The 21911-nt window shown below is 36.8% G+C and overlaps 1 pseudogene; it reads left to right on the top strand.

Annotated features, from left to right (window-relative positions):
- Positions 1-1627: 1627 nt before the first annotated feature.
- Positions 1628-12863, top strand: LOC109048329 (annotated as a pseudogene).
- The last annotated feature ends 9048 nt before the right edge of the window (positions 12864-21911 follow it).

Raw genomic sequence — 21911 nt, 5'->3', positions numbered from 1 at the left:
CTCATATTCTAGAGAATCAAGACGGAACACCGTATGTCGAACTCCACCTTCAAGCCGATCTTCAGGGTCTGCGCCGCGGGTGGAGTAGCACTGTTTTAGCTTAACTTTAGATAATTAGCAGTGCCTGAAACCAATAGTCCCAGACTAGGTGAACACTTCCAATAAAGCCTACTTTCACGCGCTGTGTAAATATCATTGCGCCTGCTGCCACCCATTGGTACGGTACAGCAGCACAGTTCAGAATGAGAGTATAGTTCCTAGCCATCATCGGCCTAGAAAATCACAAACTTTAAGTTTCCGTCGGTCTTAGTACACGATGTTGTACTACAGAAGGCGTCCAAGTTTTAATTAGAAAAGACAACTACTGAAACTCTTTGGTATTTTTTGTGTAGTGAGATGCTACAACAATGCGTACTGCCAGACCGGCGAGATCGACTGAATGGATTTGAAAATGGTACAAAAAAAAAGGAAAATCACCTGTTAACTCGAGGGGAGTTGCAAAATGAGGCCTATTTTTCAATAAATAAGTGGAGTGTTCCTTTAAAGTTGAAAATTTGTTTAAATTATTTGTCAATGAGTTGAAAAAGTAATTAGAAAACAATTGCTACTAAGAGGGGATACGTTCATGTTCACCCAAAAATTAATTCTGTCATTATTACTCAACCCTCATGTCGTTACCAAACCCAGTAAGACCTTCGTTCAACTTCGGAACACAAATTAAGATATTTTTGGATGAAATCAGAGGAGCTTTCCTGACCCTGCACAGAACAGCTATGCAACTACCACATTTTAAGGCTCAAAGACGGTAAGTAAGGAAATTGTTTAAAATAGTCCATGTGACATCAGTAGTTTCAGTCGTAATTTTATTGAAGTAACGAGAAGACACTTTTGGGGGCAAAGGAAAACACAAACTATCCGAACAAAGTCATGAAGGCCTGTGTAAATGGCGCGCGGATAATCAAAGTAAGGAATTGTTGGAATAAAGTTACCTTTCTGTGGCATCTGGGAACATTTCAGTTGCATTGCTGTCTATGCAGGGTGTTGAAGAAAGCTCTCGGATTCAATCAAAAATTATCTTAATTTTGTGTTCAGGAATATGATACGGAGGTGTTAGGGGTTTGGGGACGCCATGAGGGTGAGTAAATAATGACAGAATTTGGGCGGGGAACTAAACCTTTAATGATTATTTAATTTTTTACAGTGGGTGGAAGAATGACATGAAGGATTGAAACTATAACAGCTAGAAAACGGCCTTGAAGTTTGCTATGCACTATAGAAATAACAAATGTCCTGTTTTTCTAACAAAATGGGCTTTGCATTCTGATGATTTCAATGATTTAAAAAACAAAATGTACCACCTATCAAAACAACCCCCCCCCACCCCATGAGCATCATTGGGCTCTGGAAAATATGATTCTCATCCCTTGCGACCATTTGAGCTCAGACTCATCATGCTGTTATTTCACTGCTGCGCACACAGCTCTGCAGCTCAAGTGTACATATCCTTTCGCTTCCTTATGATATCTGAGATACCCCCTTTTACAATAGTACCGTGTCAGGTAATGATTCAGTGCTCTGCCATCTTACAGAAGAAGAGAAGAGGAAAGTTTTGTAATAAATTGAATAAGGATGCGCTGGTGCGGACTGAAGAGCTGCAGTACTTAAACTGAGAGACGATCAGTCCACATGGACAGACTCAGTCAAGCAAGACGCTTCAAGTCACATTTGGTGTATTTGGGAATTGGATTAACAGGTGAGGATTATCTGTCTGAATTTATAAAATGTTCATACCTGTGCGAGTTTTAATGAAGTTTGGATGAGGATGAAGATGAAGAACAGCGTATTGAAGATCTTCGCCAGAAGGAAAATGCACAGAGCTTCCTAAACAACTATTGCACATTTAATACTTTAGCGGTATTCTGTAGGCAGATACGCAACTGTGCAAAATGCTCACAGCGCGTAAAAGTTTATGGGTACTTTTTGACTGTGCTGCTGGCTGTCTGGGACAGAGCGCGCGATCAGCTTCCCTGTGAGGCATCACGAGAGATCCAGACACGGCGACTCCAATGAGGTGAGGACAAGTGGATCGATATATCCTCGATCTTATTTCATGGTTATTTCATGGACCCATATTTCAGTCTTTAAATAGCATGTAATGTTAAATAACACAAAATAACATAGTATGTAAATATCATTTTGAACTGAGTATTGTTCGTATTAGAAGTATTGTTGCGTAATCTGAACAATCTGTGCTAGACTGTGAATATGTGGTTACACTTTATTTTAAGGTGTCCTTGTTACAGTGTAATTATACGTACTGTGTAATATTAATTAACTACATGTACTTACTATAATGTTAGGGTTAGGATTTGGTTTTGGTTTACGGGCTACTTGCATGTAATTCTGCACAATTAATTGTTATTATAATAGTAAGTACATGTGACATGTAACAAAGGACACCTTAAAATAAAGTGTTACCGAATATGTTATTGTGTGTATGTGGATACATGATACATGTATTTGGATACAAAATGCTGGTATAACAATAGCATGACAAATGCATCGGGCCATTTTATTTCAACAAATGTTTTAAAAATAATTTACACTACGCATTTCCCAATACAATACATGAGGCTAATTCGGAATGAATAATATTAATAATAATAATAATAATTTGTGGAACTGACTTTTGTTGATTCAGACAAAACTGCCTATAACTGAAGAAACTGCACCATGGAACATAACAGTTATTCTGAAAGACCCAAAAGCACAAATAGACCAAACTATGCAGGTTTTATTCATTTCAAGTCTTTTAAATATTAATAATGTACATTGTGTCACTTAAGCTAAATGAATACAATTTAAAATATGCTGAGGTTATGACTATGTCTTTAGAAAAGAAAGATTCTGAGGTAACGTGGTTGACAGTGTTAGAGATGATACTGCTAATAATAGTGATCATGAAGGAATTAGAATTGAATGCTTGTATTTCTATATCCAGTTTTTTAATTATTTAATTAATCAGTTGTTAAATGGTAAAGGTGTTGACCATTTAAAATGTGCCTTCCCCGTGTGCCTTCTGGAATGACTCATTTGCTTATTTGACATGCCGTTGTACAAATGTGGCAGATGTCATGAATATTTTGGTTAGAATTACAAATCATCTTAATTCATAAACACCCCATGGGTAAGAGTAGCATCTTACTTCGTTAACATGACTAAAATGAGTGACACTAATAAATTCAATGCTCTAACCCTGTTTTTATTATTTCACCATGCAAAGCGGTCCAGAATGGAGAGAGGCCTCATACAGTAGAGCAGTACAATATGAGGCCTTACATAATACTGGTCAAAAAAACACTTAGTTTCACTCTCTCCACGGGGTCATAGTTTCAGCTCCTAAATTATTTTTTTTTAGCCCCTCTTCTGTGTTAATGTGGAATTTCCTGCATTTTGGTCTCCTTGGTGCTATGTTTGTGCACAAGGGAGCCACGTTTAACCTCTCCAAGAAAGGTCCTGCTACTCTAAGCTTTGTATTACTAAATGTCTCTTTTGTTTTTACATGTGGGGCAGGGGTCATCAAGGGTAACAGGGGTCTTAGATTATTGTTTTTCTACACTGGTTTGGAAATGGCATGGTCCTGGGACTTTGATGTTGGAGGTCACATAAATCTAAGCTGCACTGCAGACTTCTTTCCCAAATGCCCCAACATCAAGTGTGTGAGCTGATTGTGTCCATGTGTCTCACCAATGAGCTCACTAGGGGCTGTGTGTGTATCGTATGGTCTTTTCACTTTGCTAAGGCTTTGTTTTTGGATTCTGGAATTCATGCCATATTTTTATGATGGTTAGAAAGCCCACTGGCAGGACAGGCCACATTCCACAACCAATATCAGCACTTCTTTAACTCCCAGTGACCATGGTACCTGCTAAGTATGATTTAGATAAAACCAACATTGCCACAGCTCATCTTCAGTACATATTGGTCAGGCTAGACTGATGCAAAACAAAACCAGATTGCTCAAAATCTCAAAAATCTTTCACTGAGGAAGCCTCAAATGGAAACTGCCTACATGGCACACTGATGGACACTTGGTTCTTGTAATAAAACCATTTAACTTCTTAGAGTAATAAAACTGTTTCAGTTATGAAAGTCGTTGCTGAATAAAAAAATTTTTGGAGGTTAGAATGTGCTCTCAAAATTTGTAAGCCAAAGACAAAGGCTTTGACAGGTTAGTAGTAACATGGACTGTTTCTTCATTGTTCGGCTCTCAAGTCAGTAGAAACTCTGGTTCTGCTAAATGTTTACAGGTCCCCAAGCGAGCAAGAACATCAGCACAAATTCAGTGGAAAATTGGTACAAGTTGACTTATTATAAGCTTTTCATTAAGAAACATCTCATCCTTTTAACTTGATATTTACTGTATACCTCTAATAAGTCATTATCAACTGTCACCACATACAGGAAATATCATAATAGTAACTAAAACCTGTGTTTGACAAATGAAGGTCAGTGTAGATGTTCAAAAATGTTGCAATAGAGTTGTGCAGATATGATGTCAGAACTTGGAAGACTAATTTGCTGCTGGTTCTGTTTGTTTTTCATCAGACACATCCTCCAATTTTGAGAAACACTGACCATAATCTCTTGCACCAGCAGAACCGAATGCAGAATAATTTGGCAGACCTACATCCCCACCAACACAGGTGGCTACAGCATCACTCAACAGGTGTCCTACCACAGCCTGAGCCCGAGGAAGACTCAAACCCCTTTGTCCTAGACCTCAAAAACTTTCCAGACCTTGCAAATGCAGACACTGGCTACCAAAACCCAAACATTCAGGTGAGCAGTGATGCAAGAGCACATATCTCAAGTTAGAAACCATCTCTGTGAAATGCTTTGTGATGTGATGGTAGTGAGTTCCTCTTTCAATACCTTTGATGACTGAGTGGGAAAGTCATAATATACCATCCCGGAAATAATGAGCTATTACCGTTTTTCTCTACTCTGAGGCTAATGTCTAATCCTATGTAATCCAAAGTGGATTCATCAGCATCCATAGTAAGTCATCACTCCTGATTGGATGTAATTAAGTGTAATAAGTAATCTGATCTTGAGATAAAGAGGAAGTAATTTTGCTTGATTTGATATTCAGCCTGAGCTAAAAAAATAAATAAAAAAAAAGACTGGGTCAGTGACTCACTGCTGAAACTTACTGTCACTGACTTTTCTCTAGACTTACTACAGGATGATTTGTCTTCATTGCCTTTATTAGCTGTGTGTGTTTTAAGTTCTTAAAATAACCCATGTTCCCTATTATAATTCAGTGATTTAGTCCCTGTGTACTTTGCATCTTTGGTTGTAGGTGACCATCGAGGTGTTGAATGACCCACCCACGGAAGTGGACACAGACCTGGTTAAAGAATGGAATAATGACTGGCCTACATCTTCTCCCTCCGCTGCTGTAGAATGGCTGGGTGGGAAGAAGCTGTTCTGGCCTTTATTTTGGGGCTATGCAGATGTAGATTCAGGTGAGGATGGTACTGGCCAATCAGTGGAGGAAGAGGATGATTATGCACTGGAGTATGACAGTGGGGAGCCCCTTCCTAGTGAGCTGGGCAAAACAGGTGGCAACTTGCAAAGCCCATGGACCCAACGCCATTATGGTGAGCACTTTCTTTTATATTAGCCATTTCTACTCGCAGGTCTTGAGAATTAGAAGTAAGAATATTTGAACTTTCAAGCTGTGCAATTAAAAAAAAACCTTGGAATGGAGAAAGCTGTCTTCAAGAAAGTTCAGAATTTGCAGAACTGCCATGTATCCATATATTAAAACTGTGAGTAGAAAAAGATGGTGTCCAGCTAGAGCAGAGATCTACAACCCTGCTCCTGGAGAGCTACCATCCAGCAGACTTCAGTTCCAACCCTGCTCCAACACACCTGTCTGTAATTATCAAGTAGCCCTCAACACATTGATTAGCTGCTTCAGGTGTGTTTGGATTGGGGTTGGAGCTGAAATCTGCAGGACAGTAGCTCTCCAGGAGCAGGGTTGGAGACCCCTGAGCTAGAGGAATGGGAGAATTTAAGAAAACTGCATTGGCAGCAGTCAGATGAAGGCGATTTGGAGAGTGGTTTAAGGGAAAGAGAGATTTAGAGATTGGGGAGTACGGGTAGAGCGAGCTGTTTCACAGCATTGATTCGGACTAGCCAACGGCGGGGTATTTGTGAGCGCCGGACCTTTGATGTAGACACTGGTTTCACTCGGCGGAGAAGACCGCTGTTTGAAGATGAGCCCAATCCGCTCACTAATGGCAGCGTGAGTATGTTCTCTTGGACAAATAAGCCCATGCTTGTGTTCAATTAGAGCACAGATCGGGAACACAGAGTGAGAGGGGTCATCCGCTTACTTTTTATGTCCCGCGGGTTGGACCCCAGACCCTGCATCCCCCCACCACCCCCTCCATCCCAGAGCGGCTGGGTCTTTTAAGCTTGTTCAAGAATCCTAGGCTTTTCAAGGTCATGCATAACATTACGCCTCTGTTGCTTTTTTGTTTTTTCTCTCCAGGCCATGTCTGTTTCATGGTGGGAATTGCATACTTTGTGTTGAAGCTGATCAGTCTTGTTTCATTGGAGACAAGGATGAAATGGAATGGGGGGTTTAATTGGAGTGGTGAAGAAAAACACAATGACTGAGTGCTAAATTTAGAGATTAAGTATGGCCTCAGTCTAGACCAGAAGTTAATGCCTATTCTACACTGTAAAACCAAACAAGTTAGGGTAACTCAAACCATTTGAGGTAACCGATTACCTTAAACCATGTAAGTTTTAAAACTAATAGTTATGAGTACACTGAACTTATTTCAGTTGAGTTCACTAAAAGAAGATATACATTGCAGTCACAAAACCACTGGCTCTTAGAATCACTTTTTGCTATAATCAATCAGTCCCTCCAGAATTTTGTGAGACTTTTTTCTGATTTTTGCAGCCTAAACTGACTGACTTTGCTGCGTTTTTTTCTCAAAATGTGCGGCATTTCTTATTGTTTTGCAGTGAAAATATACCACAGACAAAATTCTTCTAAAACTGTTTTGACTTTTCTGACTTCAACAACCATTGTAGGGCTCCAGACTAACATTTGAGGACACCAGCACCAGTGCCATTAAGTTCTACAGAAGGTGGCACCCAGCACCAGAGTAAAGCGCTCATCCTAATCGCACATGTACTCAATCTCGGAGATGTCTATTTGATGACTGCATTTACATATGCAAGATCGCAATACATTTCATCTGCAATATGTTTCTAAACATTTCCTGTCAGATGTCAAATAGACATTTATTAGAATGCATGTAAAACTGTTATTAAGATGTTTATCAAATTACACAGCAGATGTTTCCCAGATTTTTAGCAGATGTCTTACAGATGTACTTGTGCTGTCTAGGTAGTTGAGATGCAGATAAAATTAACTTTTATTACTGTCATTCATAATGTCTAAATATAATTGAATAAATACAAAAAAAAAAAAGCCCAAAATTTGCAGAAAATCTGTGGCAATTCTGAAAATTTGCGAGCTCTTGCGAAAATTGCGGAGTTTGCTTAATTTTGCAATAAATTCAGCGATTGCAGAATCGCAAAATCCTGGTGGGACTGATCAATACAACTAATAAAGCAACAGCAATTTAATCAGAGATTAGAGACCTAATGGCAACTGATTGTCATCATCAATATATAACAACCATCACCTGATGAATATTTTCTCTGGGCTTTTGGGTTATAACAAATATATTTCAGGAACACATGGTTACAACAGCCAGGGAAGTAAAAAAAAAAAAAAAAAAAAAAAAACACAGAAGTCAAGGGTCAAGAGACCAGCTAAAGCAAACACTGATTTCAAACATGGTTACTTCGAATGAAACAATAAATCAACATCTAAACCTTAGTTAATTCTCAATAAGATCTTCTATAGACATCTGACAGAAATAAAGTCAGTCTGGTTATTAATAAGTGGAGCTGGTGATTCTGTTTGTGGGGTTGTTTATTCAGATCTTGAGAGATTTAATGTATTTTATTTCAGTTGATTTCATCTAAGACTGTGGCTGAAGTCAGTTGTAGGCCTAGTTATTGTATTTCTCTTTTCTTCAGTGATTCTGTTTGTTAACAGCAGGTGTTCATTGCTAATGCACAATCAGTTAATTACATAACTGCAAAGTTTTAAAACTTAAACATGGTTTAAGACAAGGCAGTTGGTTTACGCAAATGGTTTGAGTTACCCTAACTTGCTGGGTTTTACAGTGATACTATTACTATTATTACTACTATACTATCAGAAATGCCATTCACTGATCAGAAGACGTGATGTAATTAGTAAAGTCTAATAATACAGAAGAAAGCTGTTAGTATTCCCATTCATCTTAAGGGTAGTTTCTTGGCTGCTCCATTCAGCCCTGGAAGAACGTAGGGAAAACACTAATGGAAAAAATATATATTACTGAAGTTCCAAACGTAGGTTCAGGAGGAGCCTAAACATTCAGTCCTGTCAATAATCGTTACAAGCTTATATAAGCAGCAGTCATTGTGCTGTCCTAGTGACAATTATTCTTGCATCCCTCCACCTCCCCATCTCCTCCTTTATTTCTGTCATTCTTCCTTCTATGTTGTACCACAAAAGGTGGGATGAACTCAGAGCTCAGGCCGAGCCTAGGGTTCGAGCCTCTGTCGATGACAGCAAGCCAAGTTCATTTACCATTAACTATTAAGGCTGGATGGACAGGCGAACTAGTGAAATTGTAAAAAAAAGCACAACAAAAATTGTCTAATCAAGAACAGGTCCTCTGCTACAAGACACGCCCTGTGGTTTTTATGGATTTCACAGTTTGGCAGTTCTACAAAGCCAGCAAGAGAAGTTGCAGAGCCTATGTCTCTTTTTCATCATTCACTAGTCTGTCTGTAATCAGGGCACCATCACTGTGTGTGCAATATCATTGGCACCCCACCCAAATTCAAGTTAAATATCTAAACATGCTAGTCTGTAATCTATACTCTATATTACAGAAGACAGAAGAAGACATCTGTTGTCTTTGTTTAATCCAATATCTGCAATTTTTGGTAAAGAGAGTTTTGAAATCTCACCCAATGCTAAAAGCTTTTTTTCCCTTTTTTTCCCTTTTATTTTTTTAGAGGTTATAAGCCCTGGCAAATGCTTAATCTCGCAGCTTACCCTTGTTTTCTTGTGCAAAAGTTAAGGTGGTTTCCAGGGTGCTAGCATGCTATTGCAAAGGTTTTCCTGGGATGGTGTCTTTGAGTGATGAGTGGTTGTTATTATGTTTCTTTGCATTTGCTGGGTTTATTGCTAAGACATTGCTGGTGTGATTGCTAGATGACTTCTAGCTGCTAACTGGTCTGTAATTAAGTCATTAGTGTAAACAGAGTCTAAAACATTTAAGGATCGAATCACTAAAAACCCCATATGGAGGTAGTCAGAAACAAAATAATAGGGTGTGTCTTAAGGGGTCACGGGTAATGCATTTGAAACACATGCTATGATGCTAATACCAAGAGTAAATAGTAATGGTTGTATATCTCAGATGGTCACTTGTGATCAGATCACTGTAAAGAAATCAAGGTTAGGGGTTTTGTTCAAAACATAAACCTAGCAATAGGGAGGCATGCCTTAGACAAAACCACAAATGTTATAACTAATTATTTTATTCTTAGGAGAGAAAGAGGAAGAATGGAGCACATGGAGTTCCTGTACTGTCACGTGTGGCCATGGCAACCAGACCCGCTCACGTTCTTGTGGAGATTTTTGCATCTCCACCGAATCCCAAAGCTGTGACCTTATGCCATGCCCAGGTTACTTAAGTACTCAAAAATGTATGTTTTTTAATTCTAAACCATTTTATGTAAAAATATGTAACACTTTTTTTTTTTTTTTTTTTTTTTTTTTTTAGATAATTGGAGCAGCGTAGCTCATGTCTTTCCATTTGAGATGGAAAATGGTACAGAACCCTTTGGCACTGGTAAGTGCTTTAAGCTTATTGTTAAAGCTGTCGATATTCAGTTCAAATAATCATAAATGATAAATTGTAAAAAATAAAATAGTTTTATTGTCCCAAATTAAAACAAAAGCATTCAGACACTGATAGTCAAATGTTGTTGGAACACACGTGGAGTGGCTGAACTGACTCTATACAGCCACAAGAAATCACCTTGACACAAGTTGGTTAAGAATAGCAGTGTATTCTGCTTGTAGGTGATATTTCATGCATGTGTTGAGCCCTAATGATAATGAAATTATGGCATACCAGGATGGCAAGTGACATGATTTTTGTTAAATGTCCCATTTGGATTAGATTTATAATTTTAAAAAGCTCTTGAACTGAATTAAGCACTTGCGATGTAAAATCAGATAAATGTGTTAACTGTGTTTTATAAACTGTATCAGACGTTTCCAATTAATTGTATTAGTTAATGCTTTTTGCAATGTATAGTCTATATAATCTTTACCTAAAACAATGTGTGAAAATTTTAACAAATATGTTCATTCTTATTTTCTAATGCATTTTTTATTTTATTTATCGCACTACTTTTTAAACCACTACTGGGCAAATGTCACTCTGTTATAGTTGATCATGTGGAATCTGTTTGGGTTTGGTTGTTCTGCAGATGTTGACAGCTGCGAGAAGTGGTTGAATTGTACGAGTGAGTTTCTCCAGCGTTACCTGCAGCAGGTATTGACTGAATTACCCAGCTGTCCATGCACATATCCTTCAGAAGCCTTCAACAATATAGTCAGTCTGCTGGATGCAGGACATGATCGGACCTTCCAATGGAGGGATGCTAGCGGCCCAATAGAACGTCTGGATATCTACAAACCGTCAGCACGCTCTTGCTTGCGTTCTGGCCTCTCAAGAGATGGCACCATCCTGGCTGCCCAGCATTGTTGCTATGATGACAACAAACATCTAATTACAAGGGGCAAAGGTGCAGGTACCCCCAACCTAATAAGCACAGAGTTCTCTCCAGAACTGCATTTTAAGGTGGATGTATTGCCTTGGATACTGTGCAAAGGAGACTGGAGCAGGTTTCATGCCGTCCGCCCACCCAATAATGGCCTGCATTGCACTGAGAATCCCCAACAGGACATTTTCATGAATGAATTGGAGGAGGCAAGAGAATATTAGGTCACCAAATTACTGTCTCTTCTCTGACACACCGTCCTGCTGTGGTGCTTAACCCAATACAAATATACCAGCCAGCCGCATATAGAGCTAGTCCTATGTTGTTGGATGCATTGTCATAACTGTGTTCGCAAAGCATGGCATCTAGCTTTTCTTAAGTTTGAAATATTGTGGAAGTTTTAAGAATTGTTTAAAGATGGATTATAATCTATCTGTTGATGATCTTTGTTATGATATGTCATTCTTGTAACTCTTGTATTTGTGTAAATGACCAATACAGCATTTTTTTGTATTTTGTTGTTTGTTGTTGCTGCTGCAATCACATACAGTGGGGTACAACAGTCTGACACCACTACTGAAAATGTTTGTCAAATTTAATACATATTTATTACAATCTACAAATTATCAGCATAACAATTCTAATGAAAAAAAAATTGCATGAATTTAAGTCATGAATGTCTCTCTTTTGCTTGATGGACAGCAGAACTCAAGCTAACACAAGTTCCACATTTGTGCAGAACCTGATGATAATGTTATCCGGCATGATTTGAGAATATTCCAAAGAGCATCTTATGTGCTTCAGTCTGACCTTTGTTACTTAAATGGTCAATCTAATTAGCTTATGAAAATTGTATTTATTATTTGTTTTAATATTAACATTCAATGTGGTCTCTGACCTTTGAACCCCACTGTATTTCCTTTGATATCAGTCCCGTCTAATGTAAAATCTGGGTCCTGAAGCAAAATGAGTTAAAAACCTCTGCTCTAGACTTACGGGGATGTTTGCGAGCCAATGGATCACACTTTCGCTGCCATCTCAGGGGAAACCTTTCCATAGCAATTTTCATTTAGTTCTTTATTAGTGTCAGAATTTCAGAAAGGAAAAGAGCCAGCAGACGTATAAAAAGAATATTATATAATGTGTATATTGTTCCAATGTGATACTTTATATAATGCTTTTGTACAATTTTGTTATTTAGTTGTTCTGCGATTGTGCATTTGCTGTGTTATTATTGCTGTTGCTTTTCATTTGTTGTTGGGAACTGTTGCAACGGATACTTAATATTGCTTCAGACCTCTAATTTGAAATATCGCTCTTAAGAGTATGCAGACTGTGTATGCACATGCTACGGCTGGCACTTTATTTAATGCATTTATCGAAAGTATATTTGCATGATGAAGCATTGTTATCCATGTTTCTGGTGTTTGTGTTGTGAAGGGATTGCTTCCTGTGGTCATTGTTCCATTAATGGCAAGAACAGAATTTCTGTGTTGGCATGTGTTGTAAAGTATTTATTGTGTTTTTATAGCACATTTGCTGATGCTTTGAACTGATCATCCATTCAGAGGGTGCACTACCCAGAGTCCTCCAGGACACACTGACCTAAAAAGGGAAATCGTGTTCTCAAACACCTCTTTAACAACAAAACAAGTCAGTGTTTGCTGTTCATTATCATGTATACTTTATAATGATTTTGCAAGTTGCACATTCTATTAAAACAAATACAAAGATGAGTTTGAAAAAAAAAAAAAATCTTGTTTCTTTCAACAAAATGCATGCGTCAGAGTTAACATCTGGATTAACTGATGCTAAGCAATAACACTCATGGAGACTTTTTTGGCACTACAATGCAAATACCTGTCATCCTTTTATATGAACAACCATCAATACCCATAGATCAGTGAGAGACTAATGAGGGCTCATGCCTTTGATAACTCTGTTTTTCCATTTGTTCAGCTTTAACTAGAAACATCCAGCAACTGGAAACTCATCTCTCCTGGCTATCTGCTTTTGTGTATTTGTGGAAATCTGTTTTCAGTTCGAAAATCTAAGATGTTTGAGTGATGAGCGGGGTTGCGTGCCTTTCAGATGACTTTTAAATTCCTGAATTTGAATTGTAATTAAATTAAGGTAGCAAACACAATATAGAACTGTAATTTGAATTTAGAACAGAACTGACATTTAGGTAAGGATGGAGTTTTTCATTCCTTGCCACTCTCTCCTCTGGCTTGCTTACTGGGGAGTTAAAGCATTGTGTAACTCTTGGCAGGTCCCTGTCATTTCAAACTACAAACTTCAAAACTATGTTAAACTACATAAATCCAAATCTAAATAATTGAAACAAAATAAATAATTTTCAACCACAGTAAGGAATGACATCACAATATAGTAATACTGCCTGAAATTAGAGATGCTTCTAATTATTAAGAAATTAAAGACATACCCTATATACTCTCAACATAATCGCTTGAAAGTTTCTATACTATTTTCCATACTATGGAAGTCAATGGGGACAAACATCCATTTAGTTACCCACATTCCTCAAAATATATAATGTATAATATATAAAATATTTATTAGTTTTAAAAGCTCAGGCGTGTATCCGAGCATCAGACCTTTTCCGACTTTTCACCAATGACAATCTGTCATATTTGTCACATATTGTTTTATTATTTGTCTTATATTGTCACAATCAACACTACAATATAGCAAGATCTAAATCCTGAAGATCACTCATATCATTGTTTTATATTATCATTGTTTTATATTGCCTAAAACATGCTCACTGGTAAAGCTAAGGCATTATAGGCGTTATATATGTAAAGCTGCTTTGAAATGCAACACAAATAAATTTGAGTTACAGTATTTATACCACTAACTGATTTACATCCAAGTATTCTCCTCAGCATACAGATAGATGGACCAATAGATAGCTAGATAGACAGACAGACAGCGATTAGGGGGTCAAAGGTAACAAAAATCCATAGGATTAACACAGGAGTGATTCAGATTCTCCTTCTATATATATAGAGCTTAATGGCATTCTTCCTATAAATCTGCAACAACATTATTTCTTGGCCTGATGGCCCCTAAAATGTTGTCTTAAAGAAAAGGGTTATGACCGTCTCTATGTCATGAATACAAAATAATGTACACAAAAGTCCATTTTTGAAAGGCTACTCTCAAAATGCACCAGTATTTCTAACCCACATCAGAAGTTTGGGCTCTCCAGGCACCCTGCCAGTATTTGGTGACTTCAGTGCTGTTTGCTCTCTCGGGGCTACAGGAATCTAAAATTTCCTCTGTTTGTGTGGCTGAGGAGCTCCTTCAGTACTCCCATGCTGCCTGCCACCCACCGAGACCACAGATGTAAGAGATACAGGCCACACATGCTATAAACCCTCTTGAGTAGATGCCAGATTATAGCATTCATGAGTTTTTCTTTTCAATTAACCGGTTGTTTGAAGCCTGAGAACTGTGATGATCTTTTCTAACACAGATAGTGGCTGTGTTCTACTTCAAACACATCGGAGGACATCTTGTGGTGTAGGATAAATCTAACCAAAAATTTCAAACCTATCCATTACATCTTTCAGTTCACACCAGTACATCAATAACCATTTAATTTTGATCTTTGCTGCTGATATCATGTAAAGTGTTAATTAAATGCCAAACAAAATGACTAACCATTAGGCTGTAAGTCAAAAGTTGGCACTGAATGATCAATGCACAGATTCATGTGACAAAAAAAAAAAAAAAAAAGACAGGGAGCCAGCTCAATGGAGGCAGATCAAACAAAAATGGTTAGAAACCTAAAATGTGTAATTAAAATTTAGATTCTTTTGAAAGAATAGCATTTTATTCTGATGTGGCAGTTCCATAATTTATAACAAGTAATACTGGTATATTGACAATACAACAATAGCCTTTCACATCTGTTGCTAAATTCATTTTATTCTCTCTAATATTTTATTTTCTATTTTCTATTTTGTGATATTACATTCATTTATGTTTACATTATTTTATTACTTTTTATTCTAATTTAGAACACTTTTATTTTTAAAAATCTATTTTTTATCTCCTATATTTTGTCAATTTCTCTAAATACATTTTTTAATCAATTTTGAAAAAATATCTATATGTTTGCATGATATATATTTTTTGGTGTTCATGTGTAATTTGAAATTAAAATAAAAATCACATTTTTCAATATATAAAACAGGTTTAAAAGCAGCAATAACATGGTAACAATTAAAACTTTGACTTTTTTTGCATTAGCTCATTAATGAGAATATAATAATGTTGAAAGTTCTGACTGTTTTTTTTTAAAATAATGATGTGAAAATAGTACAGATTTTGAATGCACTGAGATATTAAATCTCATCAGTCAGAGAGTGTCAGTGTTTAGGACTATAAATAAAATCCCACACAATACTTGAGCAGTTATTATGCCAAACTCTCTCTCTCTCTGTCTCACAAACACACATACACACACACACACACACACACACTCAATAACACACAACATGACAGTGCACAGACATTTACATTATTAAAACATTAGTGATAAAAAGTTTGAAATACAGCACATACACACACATATTAGTAAGGTTATCAGATGCTATGAGTGCCTCGGCACACAGATTTTCTTTTGGAATGTAGGAATAGAAGAAGATTAACATTGCCCTCTTTTGTCCAAAACCCTTCAAAACAAGCCAGGAGACCCGGAAATAAAGACATTGTTAGACATACATTAAATGCTGAGCTACTGTACAGCACCATCATGATCTCAGAATGGGTCTCATATTTGATGTTTTACTTGCTTGCTGCTGTTTTCTGTGCGTTTCTTGCAAATTGTCTGTATGGCGAAATCAGATAACCTTATGCAGGACTTATTTCTTCAGTGGTAAAAACAATAACACTTTTGTAAAAACTCTTCAGAATATTTGTAATTTATAATTTGTATAGATATTTGTCTTGTTTTGATTTGTTTTACTTGACTTATGTCTTGTTGATTTGATTTGCACCTACAAAACAATGTTAGTTTTATGTAACTGATAAATCCCATATTGCATAGATCTCTCTCTCTCTCTCTCTCTCTCTCTCACACACACACACACACACACACACACACACATACATACACACACACACAAGCATTTAGTAGAAAGTTCTCAGCACTTGTGACAATGTTTGTGTTTTTAAGGGCAGAAAAATATGTCCCTGTCTACAGGCTGAACAATTCTGATGCCACCTAAGTATACCAAAGATCCCTTTATCTACAAACGCCTTCTTAACTTAAGCTTTAAACTTTAATTTAAGGCACATTACCACCCTTACCATCATCTAGAAAAGTGTATGGTAGAGGCCTCATGAAATCAGAATCTAAACTATGTGGCATAGGTTCATGTTTGATAGCTTTAAATCCATCTACTCTATGCCGTTATATGTGTATTTGACTGGAGGAGACAGCACAGACATGAGGGGAGGAGTGTCTGCTTGACTATAAGAAAATTTATCTTACCATTTAATGGGGTGTTCAGATATACTCTCTTTTGTGATCAAAATAATAATAAAAAAGACATAAAAACAGGTATATAAACAAATCATGGAAACTAATACATGTATAGTGGAAAAAATTGTGAACAGTGTTATGAATGTGAGGAAATATTACTGTTGCTCATTTGCTCACTTTTTTGTGGACCCATTTTCAAACCTCTAATGTCTGAATGAAGCCACCACATTACGATTGACAGAATGATCAGTTGTATTTAAAGTGGGAGCAGCTTATCGTGAAATGAAGCAAACAAGGATACATTGCGCTATTCATTGGTTTCTGCACATTTTACAACGCAATATGCCTATTTTTAGGATTTATAAGAATTTTTGCAGATGTTTGTAGAAATGAACAAAGTAGATCCAACAATTTCACATTTGTTTCCTCTTCTGCAAATATTGGACAGACTGCTTATATAGTAGACTGCTTATCATTTAAAATGTGAATTTCACATTTGGTAAAGTCTAACCTGCAAATTTGTATCACAACATGTAGACATGTGACCAAAAGCAAGAACAATATGTCACAGTACCTTAAACTGAACAACTTAGCTAAATTAAAAGATCACAAACTTTCATTCTGCAGGTATGCAGCATTGATGGAAGGTAGATTAGATCATATCAAGAGCATTCAATTTTGCCTGCTCAAACTCAAGTGCAACTATGACTTAATGTGCACTGGTTTTGGTTTGATGCTGCTTAAATGAATTTTTGTATGTTTTATGGGGGTTTATTTATCCAGTGGTGTGAAAGTCTGAATCAATCTTTTCAGGTTCCTTGGAAATGGGTTAGTGACGGCTATGGACCAAGACGTCTGGTACAGGCAGCGTTGCATCATGGATCCAGCCTTTAGCAGCACGTGAGTCAAGAACATCTCTGAATTACTGAAATGAGATAGCGATGCACCTCAGCTGAAGCTGTCTTATCCGTCAGATACGAAGCTTGATGGGCATTTTTAACGAGATGTTGGAGCGCCTAATGGACCATCTGGAGGAAATAGCCAACATGAAAACACCTGCCATCATGCATGAACTGCTCAACTGTGTCACACTCGACATCATTTGCAAGGTTTCACCCTTCTTCTGTCTAATTCAAAGGAAGGTCTAATACATGGAAGGTGAAATTAGCTGCTTGTGAATTTTTCCTCACAACAGACCCCCGTGACTGCAATTTTTGGGGTTCTCCAAGGCCTCCTCTGCATGTTTGAGGCCCAGGCAGACCACGCAGAATGGGTGAAGATCCATAGAGGTGATAAGTGCACCACACACGGCTGGGCAGGCCCATGATAAACTATCCCCAGAATAAGCAGCAGATTTAGAGAGTGACATACTGGCAAAAAATTGTGAAAAAAATCCTTAATTAATCCGTTTAAAGTGCTCAGTGAAGGGGCGGGTCCCTTACCTGCCATTGGGCATGCTCTCCTGTCTGTCAAGCCAGACTTGGTGCAATTGGATGCTTCTGCAGAGGTCAGGTACGGTTGCCCTTCCCATTGGTGGATCTCGAACACGAGATGATGAAAGAGAACATCATATTAATACAGTAGCTACCTGCCCTAAAAACCTAGCCATTAAATGAAATTGCAATGTGAAAATTAAATAACAATCTTGGCCGTTCCCTGGTCTTTAATTGCTAGAGAGAAGAAAAAACATACAGGTGCATCTCAATAAATTAGAATGTCGTGGAAAAGTTCATTTATTTCAGTAATTCAACTCAAATTGTGAAACTGTGTATTAAATAAATTCAGTGCACACAGACTGAAGTAGTTTAAGTCTTTGGTTCTTTTAATTGTGATGATTTTGGCTCACATTTAACAAAAACCCACCAATTCAATCTCAACAAATTAGACTCAATCAACTCAAAACACCTGCAAAGGTTTCCTGAGCCTTCAAAATGGTCTCTCAGTTTGGTTCACTAGGCTACACAATCATGGGGAAGACTGCTGATCTGACAGTTGTCCAGAAGACAATCATTGACACCCTTCACAAGGAGGGTAAGCCACAAACATTCATTGCCAAAGAAGCTGGCTGTTCACAGAGTGCTGTATCCAAGCATGTTAACAGAAAGTTGAGTGTAAGGAAAAAGTGTGGAAGAAGAAGATGCACAACCAACCGAGAGAACCGCAGCCTTATGAGGATTGTCAAGCAAAATCGATTCAAGAATTGGAGTGAACCTTCACAAGGAATGGACTGAGGCTGTCAGACGTGTCAAGGAATTTGCTGAAACCATAGACAACGTCAGAGGAGTCTTACCTGGGCTAAGGAGAAGAAGAACTGGACTGTTGCCCAGCGGTCCAAAGTCCTCTTTTCAGATGAGAGCAAGTTTTATAATTCATTTGGAAACCAAGGTCCTAGAGTCTGGAGGAAGGGTGGACAAGCTGTTGCTTGAAGTCCATTGTTAAGTTTCCACAGTCTGTGATGATTTGGGGTGCAATGTCATCTGCTGGTGTTGGTCCATTGTGTTTTTAGAAAACCAAAGTCATTGCACCCATTTTGAGCACTTCATGCTTCCTTCTGCTGACCAACTTTTCAAAGATGCTGATTTTATTTTCCAGCAGGATTTGGCACCTGCCCACACTGCCAAAAGCACCAAAAGTTGGTTAAATGACCATGGTGTTGGTTTGCTTGACCTCAGCAGTGCCACAAACTGATCACCTCCATGCCACTCCGAATTGAGGCAGTAATTAAAGCAAAAGGAGCCCCTACCAAGTATTGAGTACATGTACAGTACATGAACATACTTTCCAGAAGGCCAACAATTCACTAAAAATGTTTTTTTTTTTTTTTTTTTTTTTTTTTTAACTATTGAAGTATTCTAATTTGTTGAAATTGGTGAATTGGTGGGTTTTTGTTAAATGTGAGCCAAAATCATCACAATTAAAAGAACCAAAGACTTTAACTACTTCAGTCTGTGTGTTTTAAATTTATTTAATACACAAGTTTCACAATTTGAGTTGAATTACTGAAATAAATGAACTTTTCCATGACATTCTAATTGGCTAACCATTAATTAAAAATAAAACCTAATTAATTACTTGATACTGATTCATTCATTGAATTAAAAAAATTGCAGCATTAGGTGGTTTTCCAAAACCTTGTTATGGAAATGATTAAAATAATTATTAACACATTTATAATTCATTGTCATAAATTAAAACATTAACTTGACACCCCAAAAGGGGTGGTTTGTTGCTCTGTTTGTTCCACTGACTTTCATTCATATGCATACAATTGCAGGAGACCACACACATAAGCTCATGCGAATTTTGCTGCGTTCCAAAGTTCAATCTGTATCACAATGTGTAGACATGTAAACAATAGCTGTATAATAATGACATGTCATGGTGTAACCTCAGCAAACTGCTTCAGAGATTTGAGTTCAGTCTGGTTCCTGGACAGTCTTTTGACATTAAATACACAGGAACTCTACGGCCCAAGTGCGGAGTGATCTGCTACATTAAACACTGCTCATAATACATATTGAAGTCCCTTGTTTTCTGACAACTCTCCTGCATACATCACCTTGAAACATTAACCTGAGCACAAAAGTATTAAAAGTATTAAAATACTGGTTAATTTAATTCCGTTTTATCATAGTCCTTCATATGGCGATTTAAGGTTTTTGTAGAAATACATTGTGTAGATTATATAAATATTAATATTATCTAAGCATAACAGGCTACATGCTCAATGAGAACCAGTCAAACTAATGGGTAAATCAGCATTTCTGTGAAAGTATCTGGTATATAATATATATATATATATATATTATATATATAGATATATATATATATATATATATATATATATATATATATATAATAAATGTCAAAAATCCTGAAACATTCTGTTAATCTGATTTTAAAATGGTTTTATATTACACACTATACTCTGCTTAACCAAAGAGATTAAACACAGTGTATTAAAATATAAAATCTGTTTTGGTGTCCTTTTGCTCTTAAAGTACAGTATTTCTTATTGGTATTAGGTGAAATTGTAACATTTTTTTTACTATGGTGCAAAGATAATATATTATGAACATGTCCCAAGAAAAATCACCATGTATTTACAAGCTTTGATCGAACTCGCGACCCCTGGTTTACAAGACCAGTGCTCTAACCACTGAGCTATGGAGCCAGTTACAGGGATTTTGGAGATGGCGATGCTTTTTTTACATGAAGTGTGATGTAACAACTGGGATATTGAGTAAGATTACTTAGTACCTTTTTTATGGGTTATATGCCAAAAAAACCGAATGATTATGTGCCGAAAAAAGAATTAAACTTTTTTTTGTATAATTTTTTTTTAAATAAAATAAAAGAATTAATTGAGATCGAGGCTAACAATTAAGGTATTGAAGTAAAATATTTAAAAAGAAAAGATTTTATGTACCAGCCAACCTAAAATATTTTTTTACGGATTGGTAGTCGATGGTTTCGTCGCCTCGAATAGCTTATAAGTAATACCCGGATGGAGGTTTTGTCCACTAGAGGGCGATGTTTACCAACTGTCCTGCAGAGTGTTGCTCCTTCCAGCTCCAAAACACCTGCCTGTTCTAGTAATCCTGAAGACCTTGATTAGCTCTATATGGTCGAAACCATAAGCGTTTTATTATTGTTGTTGTTGATTTTATTATTTTTATTATTATGGTTTTAAATACATTTTAACAATTGCTCAAAAATTATATGTTAAGGTTTTACTAAAATTTAAACATATGTGACTATTGCAGGGGTGGCCAACGGCGGGCCTAAAGAGCCACTGTCCTGCAAAGTTTCACTCCATTTCACACAAAACACATTTTGTGAGAAAATAGAAGCATGAGATTGGACCCAAACATAGGTGAATATCATGTAAACAACCTACAAAAATAATTAATTGATACAGTTTTTTTTCAGTAATGTAAATCTGCAGTTAATATTAAAAAGTCAATTTATTTTATTATTTTATTTTTATTTTATGTTCATTTTACTTTTCAGTTTTATTCTAGGTTAAAACTGTTTCTTTTATTTATTTATTTATTTATTTTTGTAGATAATTTGTTGGTAATGCCATTTGTATTCTTGACAGACAATTTTATCCAAATGAACTTACAGTGTGTATAAATTTTAGTTTGTTTGCATGTATGTTTCCTGGTAACCAAATCATGCCATTTTTAATTTTTTTGCGAAAAAGTTGTAGTTCTTGGATTTGTTTTTAATGTAAAATAGCCTTTCTCTGGTAGCCATCTGCCCCTCTCTCACTTTACATTATAACCAATAGGTTGGTCTTTAAAAATTGTGACTTAATAACAGTGCACTGTGTAGTGCATGATTGACGTTCAATGGTTTACTCTTTCAGTTCACTTAAAAATTATAATAAATAATGAATTAATGAATTAATGAATTAATGGTGTGTAGTTTG

The sequence above is a fragment of the Cyprinus carpio genome, chromosome A20 (assembly GCF_018340385.1).
Source record: "Cyprinus carpio isolate SPL01 chromosome A20, ASM1834038v1, whole genome shotgun sequence".
Classification (NCBI taxonomy): domain Eukaryota; kingdom Metazoa; phylum Chordata; class Actinopteri; order Cypriniformes; family Cyprinidae; genus Cyprinus; species Cyprinus carpio.
The sequence above is the reverse complement of the archived record's forward strand: the minus strand, read 5'-3'. Positions and strand labels throughout refer to the sequence as shown.